This window comes from Chroicocephalus ridibundus, chromosome 5 (assembly GCF_963924245.1).
Source record: "Chroicocephalus ridibundus chromosome 5, bChrRid1.1, whole genome shotgun sequence".
Taxonomy (NCBI): Eukaryota; Metazoa; Chordata; class Aves; order Charadriiformes; family Laridae; genus Chroicocephalus; species Chroicocephalus ridibundus.
The window spans coordinates 4,969,125-4,987,663 of NC_086288.1; positions in this window are offsets into that span (position 1 = coordinate 4,969,125).

Genomic DNA, 18,539 nt, shown 5'->3' on the forward strand with positions numbered 1-18,539 from the left:
CGCCGATGAACCTTGAATGATTTTTGACTTAAAGAGAAATCTTTCCAGGCTCAGCAGAGTTTCCTGCCCGAGTCCGATTTCGTAAAAGGATAGTGGAGTTCTTCCAAAAATTTACCGCTTTTATCAAATTCATTAAGGTTCGCATTTTCTCTTCTAGCGCCTGGAATCAGACTGTTCCCCCCCAGACCTGTGGAAACCTGGGAGCACTAAATGAACTTCCGAGCCCATCCGTTTGTGAAAAGGGCTTTTTCTATCCGCGGTTAGCGAGAGGAGAGGAAGACCACTTTTTCACGCACGTAAATATCCAAATTCCGGTTAGAAACTGATTTACAGAACGACAGAAATTAATTCTACGTGTAATTTATACTCCCATGTCCGTTCGTGAAGAATTAAAAGACTTCCTAGGGAAAGCAGATTGATGTTTGCGTTTCAGTCAGCTGCAGCTGCCGGGCGGGGAGAAAAACATTTAAACCATCTAAATAACGCCCTGTCTGCCACTTCGGGTTTACGAATCCATTTCTCCTGAAACGGCTCACTCTAACCAACCCCGGGCTGGTTTTACAGCGCTCCCGTTTCTTTGGGAATAGCAACGCGACATGTTAATGCACAACTCCCTTTTCATCGCAGAAGGTCAACTAACTTTACGAGCTGGTCGTTAGAATCATCCTGGGGTTGGGTTTTTTTTTCCAGCGGTTCTTTCCAGCCAGAGGCAGGTCAGCGGTGGGTGGAGGGGGATTCCTTCCATCTAACTCGCCGTTCCAGAAAACGCTATGGGGGTTGAAAAATGCACTTTACAATTCGGGAGATAACTGCACGCCGGTCACTTGACTTTGTACTCGCCACTTCTCTCGCTCTGCTGTACGCTCTGCTGTCTTGCAGGACTTATCTGTGAGACACACGCCCTGCTGGGGAATTTAACTTCCCTTCATCCTACGCTCGCAACTACAAGAAAGAGCTGGGTACGGGAGAGGACGAGTTTTTACAGAGCTTACTGCGAGGCAGATATTTATTTACAGATTTTTTTTCTTTAATAATTTTCCGTTTGGCTGTGTTTGTCTAGGCCAGGGAATCATCTCAGTACTAATCTGCACGCCCTCCAAAGGCACACAGTTCCCATTAGGCATCAACGACAATTAAATATTCTCAGGGAGAGAATAAACCCAGCGACAGAAAATGTTATTTAATGACATTGTAGTTACAGCACATCTTCCCGCAGAGCTGTGTGTAATCACACCAAGCAAGCAAAGCAAAATTGTTCTGCAACGTGAAGCGTTTAAAATTTCATAAGCAATCTGCTTTAAAAAACAAACAAAAAAAAAAAGCCAAAACCACCTTTCGGCCAGCACGGCATCACTAGGTAACCCCGTCATTTTATCGATACGAAATCCCCCATGTGCCGCAATGCTGGAGAGACGTTCAGATGGAGATCCAAAGCCAAACTCCCGATTGCTCAGGTTCAGCGGTAGGCAGGGAACCCGTCTAAAACAGCACGCCACAAACTTGGTGCCGGTTTAAGAAAAAAAAGCCCATTTAAGAAGTCCTACGTTTAGTGCCCGGGCTATATTCAGCAGTCCACGTCTTTCTTACCGAGCGATGACCCCCCCTGTACGGTACCCAGCTGAACGCTGATGTCAAAATCGGCAGAGCGCAGGGGGATGCCCCCCACCTTCCCAGAGGCAGGTTCCCCGGGGGGGCTCTGATCTGCTCGGCGGGGCTGGGGGGGAGATGAGAAGCCCACCGAGCCTCTGAGAGTTACCACATCCGCTGCTGCGCGGGGTTCCTACGCTGCACCTGGCAACAAAAACCAACGTGAACTGAAGCAAGGGCTTTATATTCAGGAAAAAAAAATAATACATATATATTGCAGTAGCCTTCACTGATGCTTGTTTATTATACGGATATACAGGGCTCATGAATTTTTTATTTAAGGAGAAAGTTTTCTTATTTTCCCTCCTCCTAAAAGGCCGCCTTCCTTGCTCCGCTGTGGCCTGCTTCCCCTCCACGTCTTCCTCCCTACCCTCGCTCCGTGGGGCTGCTCCTCACCATCGAGATCTCTTATTTTACCTATTATTGAAATTATGAATTTCAAAACCAACTCAATTTCTTCCTGTACTAATTTCTTATGCTCCTAGCTTTCACGGAGGAGAAAACACCAGTCTCCCAAGTAAGCATCGTCTTTCATTTCCCAAACCGTACCCGCTTGAATTACTTCTAAATATCCTAGCTAATTAAGACCACGCGTACTAGGAGCGTGCTGAGGTTTTCTTTGATGTTGCTAGCTTTTCTACATTATTTCCCCATTTTTTCCACTGCCCAGTACCAATCCGGGGAAGCTGCTGGAGTTGGATGGCACCGCGCGTAAATCTGCCAGCATTAAGCTGGGAGCTGCAGTTAAATTATAAATTGTCATCTTAAGTAGGAAGAACATTTTTATGGATCCCGGTTCATCTTCTGCAGACTTCAGCTACTTCCAGTAACTGCCACACAGAACACACTAAAATTTGTCAGCTGCTTGGAAGCGGAGAGAGTTGAGCCTGGAGACTTAATTCCCTTCAATCTTCTTAAAAGATATGATCCAGTACCTCAAAGATAAAAACACTGCCAGCTTAGGAAGATACAGGGAGGCAATCCAAAGCAGCCGGGACAATCAGAATGGACAAAAGCCTCATTTTTCCAAAGGTCAGATGCACGGCCAAGAAGCCAAACTTCTTTTCTTTTCCCCCATGTTAAGATCTGGCTGGAGAAGAACTATTTCAGGGCTTGCCTGGACCGCTGTGGGAAGCTACAGGTGCTCTAAGACAGACCACGTTGTCATGGTCTTTCTAAAGCCCATTTCACGAGAAGCAATTTCTTTCTTCCCCCTCCCACGTGGGACAAGCCGAGATACAAAATTTGGACAGACGTGTTCTATACTGGGGACATCTTGCAACAGGGTTTTGGCTCTGGCATGGAAAACATCTGGATAACGGAGAATTTTTATGACCACGGGAGCCTGCTCGGCAGCTGAAGGTTTTAGTGCGGATCCTAAATCACTGTTCCTGTACTGCTGCGGATCATTTTTTCAGAATAACTCTATACTTTCATAAGCCCCAAGTACTTTTAACTTAAGTCTTAACACGGTCACGTAACAGAGCCAGCTGCTAATCAGGCAACAAGGTGAGTTGTGCAATGAGAGAAAGTGCCCAAAATCAAATAATTACACACTAATAACCACCTGCTAATCACACAGCGACCGGGGAGAGAAAGTCACACACGCTCCCTGAGCCCCAAAACTGAGCTGGCACAGAGGACAGCCCTTGTCCCGCGGGATTGTTAAGCGTTATCAAAATAAATGCTTATTTTAAAGGGAAATCCTTAGAGCTGGTAATTGTGTGCCCTCTTGGAAATTTTAGCTGCGTTTATAAAATCTAGGCAAGGACCTCACTGGCTTTGCGTGACCTCTGACTGGCCTGAAAACTAGAGCTTTTAGAGGTTTTCGGAAAACCGCGGGCTGTGAAATTCATGACCAGGCCTGTCCGTGCTGTTCTCACGGCAGTCACTAACGCTGCTCCGTCGTCAATGAGAAATTGGTATTTGTCCTCCTTTCAGAAAGGCCGCCCGAGAATTAAGCCCTGAGGAGATCGAAGCGAAGCGTTTCACCTGTTTTAGCCCCCTCTCTGCTCCCCATCTCCCTGTCTTCCGTAAGGCACCATTTGACAAACCACTGAGTGCTAAAGTAGAAACATCCTTTGCCTTTCCCGTGGACCTACTGAATGCCGGCACATTAAGCACCTTTTTATTTTACTCATTAAACAAGAATAATTCTGGACACTTAACAGCGACACAAAGAAGACATTATGAAATTTGGTAACGTGCAATAAAACTACTTTCATAAATGCCCAACCTTAAGTACATCCATTTTCTGGTTTTTCTTCCAGTGATGGGTTTTGCGCTCTTGCGTGTTCAATTACAAAGCTTAGCGCCAATTTTTAAATTGGACTCGGTTTGTCCACAGATAATTCCATTTCATTTTGGCTGCCTTTTTTCGTTTCCCACCTGTTGATTAATTATCTTAATAATTTATTCCTTCATAGCTTTGTTGGTTTTCCAGCAGAAGTTGAATTCCGGGGCAGATACCCGTCCTCCTCCTGTGCAATAAAAGGGCAAAGGAAAATGCTCCGGTTCCGTGCGTCTGGATTACAGAGATATCTCCCACGACCTGCAGAGGCCGAGCGCCGCAGGACAGTGTTCTTCTCCCAGCTGGCAGGAGAGCCAGGAGAGCCCGTTTGAACTCTGCTGCATTGCTAATAATCCTCACCACAGTTAGAGATGTGTTAATGAAGAGAAGACCGTAACGCCAGCAACAAGTTTGTGAAAACCATCACGAATAGGAAATGACTTAACGCCTCCTGAAACAGAAAGGGCTTCTTGGAGAGAGGATTTTCTCGACGGTGAAGGAAAAGCCTCGAGTCCTAGCCAACCATCTCAGGAACACCAAGCTCCACACAATTGCCACGTTAAAGCCAGCTGACAGACCCGATGCGTGTGGCGCTTCCCAAATAAAAAAAGCATATTTGAACCTATCCTCGCGGCAGACGGGCTTCCTGAACTCTGGTAGAGGGTTAAGCTCGTGGCTAATTTAAGAGGCGAGTGCAATGCGTTCATTTAGCAAGTGAGAGTAGGAGCAAATTGGTGGTGGCACGAACCACGAGTCCTCAACGCAGGGAAATTAGTGGCACACAAATGAGGTGTCCGGCCTTAAGAGGCACTTCTACAGGGGCCGGATCAGAGGGGCAAATGCCACGTTCAAATACTCCATGTTGTCATATTTTGCAGCAGTGTTGGAGGAGGGGGCTGGTTTCAGACCAGCTGGGCGGATTTTCACCGGGGATTTCCACTGCTGTGGGAGCTCCTGGGGTCCACCACCGGCATCGCCCACGGACAAGGGACAACCCTGGAGGTCCTGACCCATCCGCCAGCTTGCAAGAGGGGTGGGTTTTTTCCCCGGTTATAGACTTCCTGGGAAAGCCAAAGCCGGCTTTCTCCAGCAAGCTCTGCTCCTTCCGGTGTGAAATACGCTACGTGTGCCTCGCTGTCATTAGCTCGAGGAATCGCACCGTCGCTCGCCGGCTTCTCAAAATAATCAAAAGCCCGTGGGAATCCGCATCGGATCGCAAAAGCCGGAATCATTCCGGGTATAAAAACATAATCCTGTTACGGTGGCAGAGTTTAAACGCTGCTCCCACCAGAGCAAAGACAACAGCCAAGCGCAACGATGGGATCCCTGTGGCGCAGCGATTGGACCCGGCTGGGAATGCTTTGGAAGAGCCTCTGGAAAACTTGGGAGGAGCCTCCTGAAAAGCCAGCCCTGTGGCTGTGGGTACAGCTGGGGCAGAGGAGCAGCATGTCCAGATCCGCACTTCCAGCAGCACGGGAAGGAGAAAAGAGGGATCATAGGAAAAAGCCGCATTAATCTGAAAAATCCCAAATCACGGCTTCAGGAGTAAGAAGCGTAACGCCCTAAAATCCTTTGGCTGATCCCAAGAAGCCAGGGTGACTCAAGGGTCTTGAGTCATAGACCACGCAGGAAAATCCACTCCACCGAACAGAGCCGAACGGAATAAAACTGAAATGAGGTGATTACAAGTGAAAATGACCGCACGTACTTGGAAAATTTTAAAGAGCTTTCTCAACTGCCTCAGCTGAAAAGTTACCAGATAAATTAGACACAAATAACACAGACCCCAGAGGCAGATATTGTGCCTCAAAGCAGCTGCCAACTCAAAATGCAGCGATATATATAATGCCAAAAGAACATTTTCTTTATCTCCTCGCAGCATTTCGTGGTGGTGGTTAATGCGAGAACCACGTTTTAATCATATTAACGTACTAGAACACTATCTAGCATACGGCTCTGCCAGAAATTGTTCGGAAGAACTGGAATTACTTATTGTGCTGCATTAGCTATTATTTTTTCTGAAGACAGCTTTCTAAAGGTTTTAGTGTGAGTTTGTAAAATCTCGCTCTTAAATCTGCGGGCTCTCACCCACGTGTTCACGGACACTGAACAGCGGCTGGACAAAACAACTGCAAACGATGCATTTAGGAGACGCGCACTCCAACAACTTTACCAACTTCACCTGCATTTAATGCCGTGGAGTTTGTAGCATCCCACAGGCGTTATGTAGCATGGGTCATAATTGATATTTTCCATAAAGCATTGAATTCAGGCACCAGGCAAAAATTTTTCCTCGCTGTAACTTTATTTGACCGGAATGGAGCAGCGCAATACAAGAATTTGGCTCAGTCTTTGTGAAACTGTGATTTTCTTGTCCAGGGAGCCATCCGGCATTCGGCAGAAACACCAAACACCTCTCCGTAAGACAACACTGTTTTGGACACAGCAGCTCTTTCACTTGTCCAAAGATTTTTATTCCTTTTTTTCCCCCTCTCATCCCCACACCCAGTTTTTCTGTTTTACTCACAGTCCAGCAGATCTGCCCTCCTCTCCCGGGCCCCCGGCTCTCGGAAAAGGGTCAAGTGCTGCTTCTTCCATCTCTGCTAACAAAGCTGCTTTCACCGTGAAAAAAAGGTCCAAAACAAACTCACGATCCATCGTAAAACGCCACTATTAAAAGCAAAAGGGGAGGTGGAAAAGCTTTGCCAAGACATTAGCTAGAGTTTAGCCAAATTTAGCACGGTGTTCAACACTTTTTTCTTTCTTTTTACCTCTAAATACCTTGCAAATGTTTAACAGCAGATTTCCAGAATAGCCTTTCACTTTTTTAGACTTGCGATGAGTAGTATTTTTTTTTTTTTTTTTTTTTTTTTTTTTTTTTTACGCAAGGGAAGAATGAAACTGGGATAAATATACGTATTTTTACTCCCAGAAAACAAAACTGGGGAGCCAAAATCCAAGGTGGCCCTTTGTGCGTGTGTGTGTGTGAGCAGCTGCAGACTTCTGAAAAGCTGGTTTCCCTTCAGGTACCTAAAAACCTACTGGTCCAATCTGAGAACGTCAACCGTTGGCATTCGAGAGAGGCAGGGCTGAAGCAGACCAAGGACTGGGGAAAAAAAAGGCAAAAAAAAGTGAAGATCATGTATGCCTCGTATCGAGTAGTCGGCTTTCAAGGTGTTCTGATTTCCATATTATTGTACAACATGACTGGCTGATACCATTTTGCTACGCAATACGAAATAGATGGGATTTATCTTTACGGAAAGAAAACGAGGAATCAAGACGTGATTAAGATTTAGGGTGTCGATGTAGTATACGTTAAAAGGATCTGCCAGAGGAAAACTGGAGTCCTCGGCCGGCGCAGAGCCCTGGGGAGGTGGGTCCAGTCCCACGGCCTGGCCAGGGGGGAGCCACCCACCCCGCAACGGGGACGGCGGCCACCGAAGACTGCCATTATCACCCCCAGCTTCCCCAGCAGGTCCAGGCTCTGCTACCCCAGCACCCTGCCAGCCGCCGGCTCTCACTGCTCGGTGTCAGCTCCCCCTTATTTTCCGCGCCCTGGGGCGCATCCGCAATTACAAGCCGAAAAAAACAAAGCCCAAGTCAAACGATGTACGGCCGTGTGGATTTCCAGTCACTCTGGAAGCTGGGCACCACCTAGGACGGGTCTCCGAGGAACCTCATCCAACCTTTCGGCGATGCCGATGGGACTGCTTTCTTGTCAGATTTCCCAATATGAGAAGGAAAGTTCCCCCGCCAGGAGCCCCGTAGGTGCCGAGTTCTAGAGGTTAAAAATAAGACTCCTCCAGATGCAAAGTTCCCCCCGGTGTCGGCTGTAATTTCACTACCAGCCTAGCGGCGAAGGAGGCACTTTTAATTAAGTGCAAGACAAGTATGGAAAACCGAGTTCGAGAAACAAGGAGGAACAGGATTATTATAATCCAATGAGACATAATTAAATGCAGAAATCAAAGGCTCTTCGTGGCACAGAACTTGTTAGAGCCTTGAAGTGGGTATTTGCACTTTAATCTGACATGCTGCAGCTTCTTCAAAAAACAAAGCTTTTTCAGAAGGAATGAAACGATGACAGAGACGTCGGTAAATCACTTAGGAAAAAAGGCAAAGTGAGCAAAAAAACCAAACAAAAAAGAATCCATAAAACGATGTTAGAGCAAAAGCCTGATCCTCAAAAAAACCCCAAACAAAACCAAAAAAAACCCCAAACCCTGGCAACACTGACGGTGACGTTATTTTGGAAGAGCAAGATTTCACATTGGGAACGTTGATGATAAAGTTTAAAGGGGGCTCTATGATGGGAGAGGATGTAATTTCACGTGGGCGTCTCGGTAGACCGGAATCCTGTTGGGATCAAACCATCTTCGTGAAGTTATATACGCTCCTTACCCGTTTTGTTTGGAGGGGGGCAGGGGAGGTTAAGGCTTAAGCTGGATCGCTGCTCGTGTCCCACCAAAAGCTGTCCCTCGCCCAGAGCGCAAAGCAGACGAGAGGTACTGGCCTTCAGGTGCACGAGGAGGACTCTCCCGTCAGGGAGAAAACATCCGTCGTTCTACGGGATTAAACAAAGCTTTAATTTTTAAAAAACCGCGTTGTCACTTGGAAGCGCAATGTCTCAAATGCCCTTTTCTCTCACGGACACGATGCTATGGACATCGTTGTCTCACATACCTGTGTACATGTGCTTTTTCCCCTGAGCCAGTGATCCCACGCTCCTCCTTTTCCCCGGCCTTGGGTGAAGTCCTGGGCAGGGATGGGGCGACCAAGAGCTTTGTTCCTGCAAAGAGGATTTGAGGTTCTGCCCGGGAAGCGGAGAATTTGGGACATAAAGCGATAGGAAAATACACTCGTGACTTTGCAGATACATTTTGTGCCCGAGCTCCAACTTTTGTTGTTTTGGGGGGTTTTTTTGGCAGGAAGGTCTTAAATCACTTCTTATCTTCTTTGTGATGGCCCTCTCCCGTGCTGAGGCTGTTAACCCAGGAGAGCACCGGCTCTCCTTCCCCCCCCGGACCCCAAAGGTCTGGTCGCCCATCAGGCATCCCTGGCCCCCTCTAATTCCTCGTATACATCCCCTTCTCCTGAGAGGCGAGCCGGCTCTTTAATAAACATACTTTTTCTCTCTCTTTTCTTTTTTTTTTCCCCTCCTTTTTTATTTCCAGCTGGCGCTCAGAGCTGTGTCATACAGGGCTGGAAGGTGATTTAAAGCAGGGCTGCTCTGTGCCTGTCTGTGTCCGCGGGGAGAAAGGCTCAAACGAATACGAGGAGAGTAATCAACAGTAATTCTTCAGGAGTCTATCATTAAATTTGTCATTAAACAGAGTCTGCAGCTACCTGCCTGCCCAGCCACCAGCAGCAGCAAGCCGTGCACGCCGCGCAATGGCATTTTGATAGACTGTCTTTCCCGCAGCCTGCCCGAGATTGGACTGCATAATTTACACCACCGGCACAGCGCTGGAGCAGCGGGACCCTTGTCCCGGCGTGATCAGACTGTGATGAATTGGCTGCCCGCCCGAGGAGTCGGGGTACGCCGATGGGGCCCATTGCCAAGCGCCCGGGACGCGACACAGAGCTCGCCGTCCCCCGGCTAAACAGCCTGGGGAGGGGGGGGCTGCGCTGATTCATCCTCCCTCACCTACAGCACGAAAAAGCAGCCACCCTTTTCATTTTGTATTTACAGCATGGGGGGCGGGGGGGGTTAAAATGAACACGGAGCATTATTCAGAGCTTATTTGCGACCCCAGAAGGAGATGGGTTTATCTCAGAGGTGTGAAACCTGCCAGGAAATTTCCAAAAAGGGCACTGTGATTTTTCCCAAGCCCTATCCCCCCAACGTGAACCTCTTCCCACAGCCGGACTTCTCCAGGATCTGCAGGAGAGGGGAAGTCCCCCATACCCCGACACCTCATCCCCTCCGCCTCCCCCGCCGCGCACAGAGCCGCTCGCTTCGGCTACAGTCACCAGCATCACTCAAAGGCAGATTACAGCACGGGCTATTTATGAGAGGAGAGAACGAGGCACACTTTGAAAGCGAATACAAGAAAAAAAGACGCCATCTCCAGGCAGGCCGCACAGAGCACGCGCTTGAAAGGGTTCTTACCCAGGTGGTAACCCACAGACACACACGTGCTCCCAAATGCCACGGATTTCACCAGTATCTCCATTTTAATGGTTAAAACCGATTTGGGGGAGGCTTTTTAAGGTTTTGGTTGACCGCAGATTATCCTCTGCGAGGCTGATGGTTTTGGCAGATAGAGCACGCTTCCTCGCCCCCGGCTGCTTCCAGCTTTCTCTTTTAATCCCAAAGTTCAACTCAGTCAAACAAGGCGATTCATTCGGCTTCATCAGCAGCCTCTCGTTCACCCAGATTTCCGAATTCCTCCTAACGCTTCACCCGTTTCAGCATGTAAAAACCAAAATGAGGTGATTTCACCAGGTAGTAGAGGACCACGCGCTTGACAGACAGGTTTGTCATTAGAGACTCACAGACAAAACCGCTGCCAGCCCCTACTCACAACCTATGGAAACGCAGAAACCTCTTTTCTTTTTCCCCAGCAGACATTTTTCTTTGACCGATGCCCTCCCACCACATGCCACCCTCCCAGCACAATTTCACGGCTCGGCGAAGCTCATTTTTTTCCACACCTTATTAATCACCAGGGAGCAAGGACACGGACCTGTGGGAGCGGGTCTAGGAACCAGGGCACAAAGCTTCGGCTCTTTCCTCCCCAAGACCTCGCTAGGCAAGCCGCTCGCTCCCCCGGGCTCCGTCTCCTCTCTAACCTGATTTACTGATGATCCTCAGCCGTCAACTCTTTTTTCGGTAGGCAAAGACCAAACTCAATCCAATGGCCTCTTTTCCGAAGAGCGCCTGGCTTCTGAAACTTGGCTTGTTCCCTTGGGGGTGCCGGGGCCAGCCTGCTCCCGCACCCGGGCAGTGCAGCAGATTCCAAGGGTAAGACAAGAGTTCCAAGTTTTTCTTTCTTCTCCCAAGAAAGCTGTTTAAAACAAAAACAAACAAAACAAAAAAGAGAGCCCAATTTAACGAAAAGGCTAAGAAAACTTTAACAAAATAATCAAATTGTGACCTCCGTATACATATGCGTCATTGGATCGTTTTCAGTTTCCAACGTACAGACGGGGATGGCAGAAAAAGGAGGCAACATGAACTGTAGCTTTATAAGAAGACGCCGTGGCACGCTCCGGATCTTGAAAGGCCATATGGTAATTCTTTGCTGACGAGCAAGAGGCGTATCGGAAGAACAGGCTTTGTTTTATAGACGTCCTTTAGTAAGCTCACTCCTTTTCCTTCCCTTCTCTGAAAGCGAGGGGACATTAAGGACCCGATGCCGCACTCGCGGGCTGCTCCGATCACTGTTTTCCCCTCCAAACAGCTCCCCCGGCAGCAAGGAGAAGCGGCCGGTGCCCGACTCGGGCGGGAGCAGCACCGAGACTTCAGGACGTTGTGTTTGTGTAGAGCAACGCGACGCTTCAGCATCAACCCTATCCCCCCCACCCCCCGAAATTAATTATGAAAACTAAGTTGTATTAAAGATACAAAGCTCGGCATATTCCACCTCTTTCCTTTGCGTCCTTCGCTTATCACAGAGCTTCTCCGAAAGGCAAGAGGCGCTTGCTGACGGAAACAATTCAAGCTTCGGCAGTGTAATTCAGGAGATAAACCGGAGAAGAGTGTCCTTGAGCGGGTGGCCATCCCACTCGCCTAATTCCGCGATATGCCGAGCACACCCACAGCCTCCGCGTTTTCAGAGGGGAAGACTGTGCCAAAGAAAGGTCTCGAGTGTTTGCAGAAATAAGGTTAGATCCCGGCGCTACAGAAGTCTGCGGTACGCAGCTCCCACTTTCCATAGCAATGGAAAAGTGATTCGATTCCTTTTTTTTTTTTTTTTTTTCAATAATTCAATACTAAAACAAATATTGATTAGATTAATAAAAGAATTTCAAGACTCCCCTTCTCAGGTTTGGGCTGTTGGGTTTTTTTTTTTTTCTCTCTTTTGGCATTCTTTCCCTTTTAGCTGTCACCCTACTTTTCTCTCCTCCCAAGACAGAAAAGAAGACAAAAAGTCAAATAAGAAATATATTAGATACTCTCACTCTCTAAAAAAAAAAAAAAAAAAAAATAAAAGACGACCTGACATCCCCAAGCTCTTGCCACCTTTTTTTCCATCTTCTCAGAAGAGAGAAATAGAAAAGAAAAACAGGGCAGTTCTTTCCTTTGAAGAGGCTCAGAGACAGAACGGTAATATACAAAAATTTATCGTCCTCCCTTTCTTCGCAGCTGGTGATCGATACAGCTGAAGAAGTGTTTCATATTGATCCCCAAGCTCTTGTATCCTTGCGCTGGCATCACCACTATATACACGGATCCTGGGTGGTGCATAAACAGAAAATAAAAGGCAATATGTCTGTTGTGATATATTGATTAACCAGCTATAAAACCATTTTGGAAGAGTTATCCGCAGGTGCCTGTCTTTTATTGGTGTCGAAGGCACGGTACTTTGGTTGGAAGCACCTTTGATACTTACGAAGAGCTGGTATTTAGGGAAGACAGAGCTCTGGGAATAAATACTACGGCTCATTTTAGCTGACTGAATATCGAACCGATTCCTCTTTTGCGAGCCTTGTTTGGCGCGTGAGATGTAGTCTGTCTCCGATTGCGGAAAATCTCCTCTCCCCACGAAATAACACTGACGGGTTTGCGCTGAAGTACTTGGCTGAGCTGTGACTATAGATGTACACTGGATTTGGGGTGGTTTTGTCTTCAAAATATATAAGACTATGCCCACACCAGAGCACTTGGGAACGGGTACACTCATCTCCTGCGCCCCAGAAGACACAACCACAGCCGCGTCCAAGAAACCCCACGTGGTCACGCGCATCACCGAGCACCCCTTCCACCGAACAATATCATTATCCTAATGACAAAATACCTACCCACGTGGCACAAGCGATTCAAGTCCGAGCCTAGCGCCCATCGAAAAGCTTTGCTCCTTTTCAAAACTACGGGATGACAATTCAGTCGGCGAAACCCTCAGCATCTGAGAGGACGCCTGCAGCAAACCACAGAAGCTACGGCTTCGTCGCAACACACCAGGAAAGCCACGGGGATAACGGCGGGGTGGAAGCCTCTCCCGCCCCAGCCCCATTAAAATAAAGGGGGAGCCAGCCCCATGGCTGTCGGACACGCGGCCGTGGGCAGAAAGGATGGGACCACCCCGTGAATTCAGGCATTTAAAGCTGCTCCTCCCACAGGGCTGGCCAGAAACCTTTCCCATCACTAATGAGAATCCAGCAGGAATTTACCCGCGACTAGCAGGAAAAACAGAGGGCAAAAACGCCCTCAAAAGGGGATGTTTTCTCCGTGCCCTTTGCCTGGGCTTGAACCTTTCTAAAGCCAGCTTAGCTTGCTAACGAGGTAGCCATCTTCTCGCACGGGGCCTTAATAATTCTGTCTCCACCTTTAAATACTCTCAGTAGCAAAGAACCACCCCTTCTTTCCTAACTCATTTATTGAATGCATTATATATATTATAATTACTACATATTATTATATTTTTATTTATTTTTTTATATTTTTATTTCTTATTTGAATGCACTTTCTTCCCTTTTTTGGGAGGCAAACTGAGTATTTTAGATGCGTTGCCCGTCCGATAAGAGAGGCAGCGGTCAGTAAAGCAGAAAAGCGGAGCTAAAAAGCCACAGATACCTTCTGCTCTCACCAAGACTCCCGGGCTCCCAGGGTAGGAAGCTCCGCAAGTGCCGCCTTGCCCGTTCCTTTTGCAGCTGCAGAGAATCGGACCGGTTTCCCCCAGCCCCACCAAGCATCCCGGTGCTGTAGCCAAGGCACAAACATGAAGCCTGCCTCCCCCCAGGACAACAGGCAGGTCCCCAGGACTAGAGCTTGGGGCTGTTGTAACTTCTGGGCACACGCAGCTCTTCGCCAAAAGGAAGGGAACGTTGCTGGCAGCCATAGCTTAACCCAAACCCAGTATTCGGACAGAAATTAATCCATGCGGTCTAGATCCACGTGTGCATTTTGCGGCTCTTATTCCTGCTTAGAGATGCTAATGGTTACCTCTTCCCCCAGCAGCAGGTTACAAAAGCCACCAGCAGTAACCCTGAAGGCCACCGAAGCACACCGGAAGCCACGGTTCAAAGACGCAGCAGCCTCACGCCTAGCAGTAAAGCACCTGGACTTACACGAACCTACCCCTCCTATCAACGAGGCTCTTAATATTATTCTCGTTAAACCCCTGCTACGCCTTTGCCTGGGTGCCCCGCCTCAGTTTCCCCAGAAGCACACTGGTATGCACATCCAGGCTCCTAACTTCTAAAAGAGATTTGCCCCTCCTAAACTAGCCACCATATATCCTCCAGAAACAGCCGTCCCTCCCAAAAGAGGGCTGTGGATTCCACACGCTCCACTTTAGGGACAGACTTTTTAGCAGGGCCTGTTGCAATAAGACACGGGCTAATGATTAAAAACTAAAAGAGGGTAGATTTAGATTAGATATTAGGCAGGTGGGTGGCAAGACACTGGCCCAGGTTGCCCGGAGAGGTGGTCAATGCCTCAACCCTGCAAACATTCAAGGCCAGGTTGGACGAGGCTCCGAGCGACCTGCTCTAGTTGAGGATGTCCCTGCTCATTGCAGGGGGGTTGGACTAGATGGCCTTTAACGGTCCCTTCCAACCCAAACTACTCTATGATTCCACTCCCCATAGTATACATATATTTATTTATACTATACACATAAATACATTTAAAAAAAAATTTTAAAAGGGGGCACTTCCCTTCCCACCAGCCAGCCCTGGTCCAGACAAGCAGCTTTCCCCGTTCATCCCAGGGAATTAATTACCTGGGTAGCGTTCCCAGAATTACGAAAGCTTTCAGGTGCTGCTATCAGCTAGCTTTCTCCTGTTATAAGCACATATACTTTATCAGCTGTGTTGACCTGTGACAGGAGAGGGGGCAAAAAAGTACCCAAGGGACTCTCAGAGAGCTACTGAATCTATTGAATATGTTTTTTTATATATCTATATACACACATATTTATTTTTTTTTTTCAAGGGAGCAGGGGAGAGCAACCATGTGCACAGTTTATGACCTGAAATCTTGTTATGGGCAGGCTCCATGTATTCTCCAGGTGTGAAACGTGGTGATTTATTGACTTTCGCCCTCCAAAACCTCCTCCGCCATCCCCCCCTGAAAGCCACGGCCACGCAGCTACCCATCGTCGGTATGCAAATCCGGGAAGCCGAAAGCCTAGACTAGTTTAGCATTAAAACCCTGCAAAGTAACGCAAGGCTGTGAAGTAATTACAGGTCAGGCTGTGTTATTCGTTCTCGCGAAGAGCAGAGAAAAATAAAATTTTCCAATGCGTGGCACAAGAGAGTGACGGGATTTAGGTCCAGCCCGTGCAGGAGCGCGAGGCTGTGCCTACAAGGGGAGGCACCGGAGAAGGCAGCGTGGGTAACCACTGATGTATATATAATTCATCAGAGCTCCGAGTACGTACTCAGCACGGCGTTTACGGGTAGAAACAGCACCGTGGAGCTTACCGGATTTATTGAGTGCAGCAGTTATTGTATTCATTGAATTTCCTGGTTTTATACCGGACTCCTCCTAACGATTTCATTCCAGCCCTTACATATTAACATATCAGAACTGCCCAGCACGGGTTTTCGGCACTACAGAGATGTGAAAGACAACACCGCTCACGTTTCGAGCGGCACAAAGGAAAATGATAATACCAATATTATAAATAGCTTAATGTGGAAGAGATACCCAGCACAAAAAAAACCCCAAACTATTAAAACGTCATCGAGCCTCCTCACGTGCAATCAAAAGAACCAGAAACCCAGCACTGAAAGGGACCCCGTGGCTCGCCAGGCGCCGGTTGGTGGCCACAGCAGGACCAGCTACACAGAGGTTTTCACTAGCCCGACCCTGCTTTTGTAAGCTCTCTGCAAAGGATGGCTAGCAGCATCCCCAGGCAGCCCGTTCCCCATCTTATTACACCCCGGCAAGTTCTCCCCAAGATCCCACTGGGAAACTGGTGGGGTGACAGGAGGGTGGGCTGCAGGGTGCTGGAAAACAGCTGATTTTTTGTCCATTTCAATTACAGCCTTTTACATAATGTTACCCCTTCCAGCTTTTTCTCTCCCTCCCTGCCCCTTTCCTCCTTCCCTGATAAAAAAAAAAAACAAAACAAAAAACTGATTTTCTTCAACGTTTCCTTCTAAAACTTGGTTTCCCAGCCACCCCACATTGAGGACAAACCGATGGGACAACCGATGAACACCAGACTCGGGCTTCACTTTTCACGAGAGCCGTCTCCCCGCTCTAGGCTGCACAAGCGTGTGATCACTGCTCCGGGCACTCCTGACTTTTTTATTATTTTTTATTATTTTTTTTTCCATGGATATCACTGCCACACCCCTTGGCAGCAATGTTGTTCGTGGCCAGCATTAATGTAATTTAGTGCCGACAGGCAGCCAAGACGTTGAGCTAAAGCTGGAAGGGATTTATCACCTGCCATTAAGTTAAGCAGAGCGCGCTACCCTGCAGAAGTGGTTTGTTCTAGTGAACGGGTGCTGCAAAGACGACAAGAAAACCAGCTCCAGCCCTGATTTCCGACTTGCTTCGTATTCCGCTCCTCTGGCTGAGGGTGCGCCCAATCCCCCTGTCTATGGCATTGATAAAGAATTTCTGGTTTTACAAGATTTCCGATTATGGATTTCCACCCTTTCCTCTTACTATAAATGGCACGGCATTCTGTAGCCCGGCCGTGACCTCCAGGTCACTGCGCCGGCTCATCCAGCTCCCCAGTGGAAGCAAAGATCTAGGGACGGCCAAGCATAGACAATTACCGACCTGGATTTAGGGAAATACGAGAACGTGAGGCAGCAACACTCCGAGTCCTCTTACCCGATTCGTGTCCAGCTGTTGTGCTCGCTGCCCAGACTGAAAAAAAAAGCACTGAGCAAATTCATACATTTTCAACTCGCTCTAGAAAATTGCCCTCGCGCTGTTAGTTTGCATTGCAAATCTCACCACGCAATGGGAGGCATGCGTTATCCTTCGGGGTCTGACACGCCTCCGATTATCCCAAAGGTGCTGAACAGCTTCTGCCTTTCACGCCTTCCCCTTCATTTAAAAGAGACTTTGACAAATTGCAAGCAGGTGCAAACCAACAAACTAGCACCCACTGGGCGATGAAGCGAAGGCCTAGATAAATCCGTTTCCTCTGGGCCAGGCGACATAATGCCGAGTTATAAAATTCACCAAAAAAAAAAAACAAAACACTGAGGGAAGTTTCAAAATAAATATCAGGACCTGGGACCCTGTGACAATCCAGGGCAGCGATGCCATCCTAAACACAGAGGAAAGACTCTGCATCCCCAACTTTGTGGTTCTCACTCCCTTTACTTTCTTCTCCACCAAAACCAGGACACACAGAGGAGTGTTGCTCCCGCTGTGCTGTTTAGACTCTACAGTATAAAAGATCCAGCCTAGAGAATCATAGAATCATTCAGGTTGGAAAAGACCCTTGGGATCATCGAGTCCAACCATCAACCCCACTCTACAAAGTTCTCCCTCACACCATATCCCCCAACACCACATCTAAACAAGTCTTAAACACATCCAGGGATGGCGACTCCCCCACCTCCCTGGGCAGCCTATTCCAGTGTCCGACCGCTCTTTCGGTGAAGAATTTTTTCCTAATGTCCAGCCTATATATAATCAACAGGTGTTAAGTGACTAATAGCCTGGAGCGTCAAATAAGGTCAAAAAGGTGACCGAAGGGTTGCTGGCGCTTCATGCTACCCACCATTCAAAAGCACCTACCCACCTAGAGTACGCATATATTCCAGGCTGCATAGCCGCTACGCGTTCGTAACATCTGTTAATCATTTACAGACTACTTATACATATGTTAATATCAAGTTTCATCATAAGGTTAATGGCAACAATCTGTTCGTGCTTTGAGACTGCGTGGATGTGCTCAGCAAAATCAACTTGAAGGGCAGCAAAAATGTGCCCACAAACATCTCCTACTGAAAGATTGCTCTCTTAGTAGGAAGGTCAATTCTCCGGGGCGACGCTCGAGAAGACAGCTGTCTCTTTTATGCCCTTTAAAAAAAACCTCCATGAGTAGGAAGGACATAAAAATCTGGAAACTTATTTAACAAAAAGCTATTCCTGGATGATGCGGCATGAAATCGGTGAATTTCAAGACAGTTAATGAATCTTAATACAGATCCTGAGGACTACAAATGTATCTATGTGCTCATTATCTACCCACAAATCAAGCGGCAAAATCTTGCCTTTTTTTCACTGGTGGTTTGTGGTTAATAAATAAATATGTAACTCAGAGCGCTTAAGAGGGTAAGAGCTCTTCTCTCAAAGTCCCATACCATGAGTTCAACGCGCTCATTTCCCAAACCAGTGCATCTGAAAATTCCTGATCGTTTCCAGCAATCCCCAAAATAGAGCATCTCCTCGTGTTTAATACTGACTTACCACAAGCTTGGGCTAATTTGGAGGATCGCATCCAGCTGTAAA